The following is a 5,143-nucleotide window of genomic DNA, read 5'->3' on the forward strand; positions in this document are numbered from 1 at the left end:
CGCTCGCACGCCAGAGTGGTGAGAAACCATAACAATATAATGATTTGGTCCTAATCACATTCCAAACCTATCCACAAAATTTCGGCTGAATCCATCCATAACGTGATGAGATATCCTGCTCACAGACAAACAGACAGGGGTGAAAACATAACCTCCACACATACAGTATGTCTGATCATTGCTATATATGAGGGTCTAATATTTGGGGTTTTCGGTATTCATTATTTGGGGTTAATTAATAGGTAAGATCCAGTAGTTGGGGTTAATTAATAGGTAAGGTCCAGTCGTTGGGGTTAATTAAGAGGTAATATTCAGTAGTTGGGGTTAATTAATAGGTAAGGTCCAGTCGTTGGGGTTAATTAAGAGGTAAGATTCAGTAGTTGGGGTTAATTCGGTATGTTCAGGTTTAGTATTTGGGGTTAATTAATAGGTAAGGTCCAGTAGTTGGGGTTAATTAATAGGTAAGATCAAGTAGTTGGGGTTAATTAATCGGTAAGGTCCAGTAGTTGGGGTTAATTAATAGGTAAGGTCCAGTAGTTGGGGTTAATTAATAGGTAAGGTCCAGTAGTTGGCGTTAATTAATAGGTAAGGTCCAGTAGTTGGGGTTAATTAAGAGGTAAGATTCAGTAGTTGGGGTTAATTAATAGGTAAGATCCAGTAGTTGGGGTTAATTCGGTACGTTCAGGTTTAGTATTTGGTATTCCTCGAGTACAAAAAGGTCCAGTATTTGGGGTTTCTGAAAACAATCTCCCAACAAGGAGTCACGACCTCGAAATAAGAATGACGAGCCTGGTGCGCACGAAGTAAGAACACCCCACAGGCGATGAGGAAACATCAAGGATTTTAATGTGAAGAGGTTCAGTGACCAAGCATCACGCTTGCCAAGCGAGTTGCTCCTTCACGGTTTCCAATGGAGGGACGAGCGCTCCACAAGATAATTGGTAACTGAACGTGAGGGAGGAACAAACAATGTTGATTAATTGATCTTAGCACTTTTTATTATGTATATTCTGACATGGATCAGATCGAAAGGATTTCGTCGACACGAATACTGAGGATAAAATTTCGTTGTCCAGATCTACTAGAATCTAGTAATAACACACAACTGACCCGAATCGAACGTGAAAACAGCCTATCCAAAAATAAATATTGTGACGTTCACGGGACTTGAACAGTCCCGCTAACGTAGAATGAGCCGAAACGATGGAGACGGTTTATTTATTTATAACCCAAAGATGGCGGTTCTAATCGCTCCACCGCAAACGGGACGAGGAAGGTGGCAAGAGTCGCTTTTCACTGAGTTGATAACGTTTATTCCTCTAACCAGAAATAACAAGACTCGGCAAGAAGAGGGATCCGGGGCGATTCGACGGGATGGTGGTGTGGGTTCGGGCGTGGGAAAAACACAGACAATTCCAATGAATATACAAATCTCAAACCCTCTAAGGCGCCAGGTACAGGTACACACACACACACACACACACACACACACACACACACACACACACACACACACACACACACACACACACAAACACACACAAAACGTAGCTGGTCCTGGTGGTCAGGCTGGCCCGTGGTGCACACGCAACAGTCCCTGGATTGGCGCCGGCCGAGCTGGCGTTGCGCTCGTCAGGGGCAGGAGACACCGTGATACTGTCGACCTCCTGGTCTTGGCCCAAGTCTGCTCACAGCCGCCAGGGAACCAGTTCTGGCACCAAGTTGCGAGCAGGAGAGGGAGGCAGGTCCGCCCTCCGTTCGACCCCGTACTCCGAACCAGCAGAGCCCCTGAGCCAACCGAGCCGAGGCACGAAGCACAGCAGGGCCTCGAGACACGATGAAACCAGGGCCGAATCAGCGCAACAACACAGTACGCTCCCAGCACAACAGCCTCCACCAAAACGGTCTTTCTGTCCCGATCTTCTTCCTCCTCTTCCTTTTCGCCCCCGAACAGAACCTTTTTATCCTCCCGTCCTCGTCACTTCCAATCGAGCCGTTTTATTGGCCCTGCGCCGTCGCCTTCCACCAATCGTGATCACGGGGCGGAGCCATCCGCAGCACTGTCCTGTGACGTCACGGCAAGCCTCCAGGGACTACTAAAAGGGGTTTACGCAGACACACTTACCCTATCCCGTATCCCTATCTAATTACGTGACAATTATCATTTCCCCCTTGAAGAAATGGACATTTACTAGACAACTTATCACCACTGAATTGCTACTTATTACATCGAGATCCTGGTACACTCGAACAGCATGGCATACCTAATTAAACATCCTAATTACCCTTTGAATGCATACCCCCCCTCAAACGTAACAATATTGCTACACAACACCGGCTGCCGAATTAGTTTGAAACGAAAATCGAGTCTCCACTTGAAATAGAGCACGTATGTGAAATGAATGAGAGAGAAAGGCCTTCGGTTTGAATTAGGCTTTAATTTGCTTGATTGAAGCCATCTCTACAAACACAAACAAAAAGATGCATCAACAATCGATTACAGCGAACTATAATGATAATTAACCAGCAAACACACAGAGCTCGGTACACTCTCAACTCTCACCGTTTTAGCCTCAGTGGACTACTCTAGTTAACGACAAGAACCGAGGGACCGTCCTTTCGTCAGAGCAGTTTGGCAGTTATTGCTTGACAAGCAAATCACACGTCACGTGGTACGGCTTTGTCTTCTTCTTCTTTAATTTCACCACATTCTCTCCATCTTTAAAATTTAACTCTATGTTCAGCTTATACATCATGATTTCTTTAAAGCTATAGACTATAGAAACATACATTTCAAGCAGTGAGAATTATTATGGGCATAATAATGTGGACCCCCTGAACCCCTTGGGAAGCCTCGGTTGGTGTCGGGGATGACTCCACGTTCGCTCTCGGGTAATATTTTGCAGCTTTGTCTGCATCAAGCCCGACATTACCCTTTTCGGGTGGAGAAGTACCAGAAAGAGAAGCACCTGAGGGAGAAGCACCAGTGGTAGCCAGATGGCGAACCGACACAGTGGTCTCCCTGCCATCAGGAAGTCTAACATGAGCATACTCAGGATTAGTATCGATGAGTTCAACCTTATCCACCATTGGTTCATACTTGCTTTGTCGTACCGGGTGCTTCATGAACACAGTACCAGGATAAGTTAGCCAGTTGGGCACCGATTGACCACCGGTGTATCGTCGTTGGTGGGTAAACATTCGTTCATGCGGAGTAGTATCGATGGACGTACAGAGCAAAGAGCGTATGGAATTCAGGGCATCGGGGAGGATAATCTCCCACTGCTCAATCCCCAGTCCTCTCGATTTCAGCGCCAGGGTTACGGCTTTCCAAATAACTCCGCTATACCATTCCACCTGTCAATTACCTTGTGGGTTGTAACTTGTCGTTCGACTTGTTGCAATGCCGTGTTCATGTTGGAACTGTTTGAGTTCATCTGACATGAAACACGCACCTCTGTCAGAATGTATGTACAACGGTTTCCCAAACATGGCAAAGAGTTCAGAGAGACATTTCACGACGGTGCTCGAGGTCATATCTGAACACGGGAATGCAAACGGGAACCTTGAGTATTCGTCAACAACAGTGAGTATGTATCTGTTATTCGTTTCAGTTGGCAAGGGCCCTTTGAAGTCGATGTTTAGTCTCTCGAAGGGTGAAGTAGCCTTGATCAACTTGCCTGGAGCTGCGCCATAGAATCTGGGTTTTAGTTCAGCACAAACAGGGCAAGAAGCACTCATTTGTTTAATATTGTTGTGCTTGAGGAAATTCGCAAACCACCATTCAGGTCCCGTAGGTGAGATATCTCTGTAAGTACATGTGTAGTTAACCCCAAACCCGTTGTTTAGAGGGAATAAATGTGATTCATTCGGGCTGCGACCCTTTAAGATAGCCGTTTTTCTGTTCTATCTTTATTTTGAAACAACCATGTCTCAACCGCCATCACACAACAACCACCAACCGCAACGCCGCTTCACAACAACAACAACAACAACGCCAACAGCCACGACCTTTACCTTCACAACTCGCTCTCGCAAACATCACATCACCACCATTCCAAGCGTCACCGTGGCCAGGGACCGCCACTTTAGACCCTCCACCACCTTCGCCTCTCCTTCTGCGGCCATTCCCGCACCACTTGTGAACGCCGAGCGTCAGGCTGTCCTGGCCTCGTGCGGGACGCGCGCCGAGCCTCGAGTGCAAAAAGCGGCCTTTCCGAGGGGAAGTTGGATCAGGAATGATACACGCCCACTTCTGATCCGTCCAATCATTAAGCGCGGGGCGATTTGGCCCCGCCTCCAGACGCGTCGGAGTAGAATCAGTATATGCAAATTCGAGGATCAGGGGAGGTTCACGCCCACTTTTCCTCCGTCCAATGGGTGAGCGTGGCTCCGCCTCCGAGCTCATCCTGATCCAGAAATTTGCATATGGGTTCTCCTGCCGTACTATAAAGCGCCGAGCGCGGGGTGAATTCAGTCAGTTTTGGGTCGGAAGCAGTTGGAGGCGGTCGGGGTTTTGGGCTCGGGCGAGTTGAAGAGGTGTGGCGGCGGCGGAGTGTGGCAGCAGCAGTCAAGACGGGTCTGGAGGAGAGTCAGTCTGTCGGGGTTCGGAGTCTGTCCGGGAGCTGCAGAGAGGGGAATAGATCTGCATTGTTGTGTTTCTTTTGCAATTGCTTTTGGTGCATAATTGTTGTAATTGTATATGTGTGCTTTCCGTGTGCCGCGGAATAAATGTGCCTTATGTTGAACTGTTTTTCCCGTTTCGCTTCGTCTTTTCTTTAATTGAATCTCCATCTTACTTCACGTAAAGGGTTGGTAGTGGGCTAAATACGCCCGATAATTAATCGGAACCGTCGAGGTTGACGATAACACCGCTCGGTTATCCCGATAGTACGGAACGGGTCGCTTAAAGTGGCCTGAGTCCGGAGTCGACCTGCGGCGAGGTGCGATCGCCCGGTCTACCCTCCGTGTGGGTACTTAGGTAGGTCGAATTTGGCGAACAACCCTATCCCACGCGGGGGGCCGATTGGCACGATCGTGGTGAGGCCGAAAGGCCCACCCGTGACTAGTTCCCGGCGTTAGTCCGAGAGGGTCACGACAGAATTGTCCATCCGGTGGGCGACATGCCGCGATTCGAGTTACG

At 48.2% G+C, this 5,143-nt stretch overlaps 1 pseudogene; it reads right to left on the reverse strand.

Moving 5' to 3' along the window:
* Nucleotides 1-2,793: 2,793 nt before the first annotated feature.
* On the reverse strand, nucleotides 2,794-4,157 carry LOC147013891 (uncharacterized; annotated as a pseudogene).
* Nucleotides 4,158-5,143: the final 986 nt, after the last annotated feature.

The sequence above is a fragment of the Eptatretus burgeri genome, chromosome 13, assembly GCF_056783735.1.
Source record: "Eptatretus burgeri isolate ZD-2024b chromosome 13, Ebu_testis_v1, whole genome shotgun sequence".
Classification (NCBI taxonomy): domain Eukaryota; kingdom Metazoa; phylum Chordata; class Myxini; order Myxiniformes; family Myxinidae; genus Eptatretus; species Eptatretus burgeri.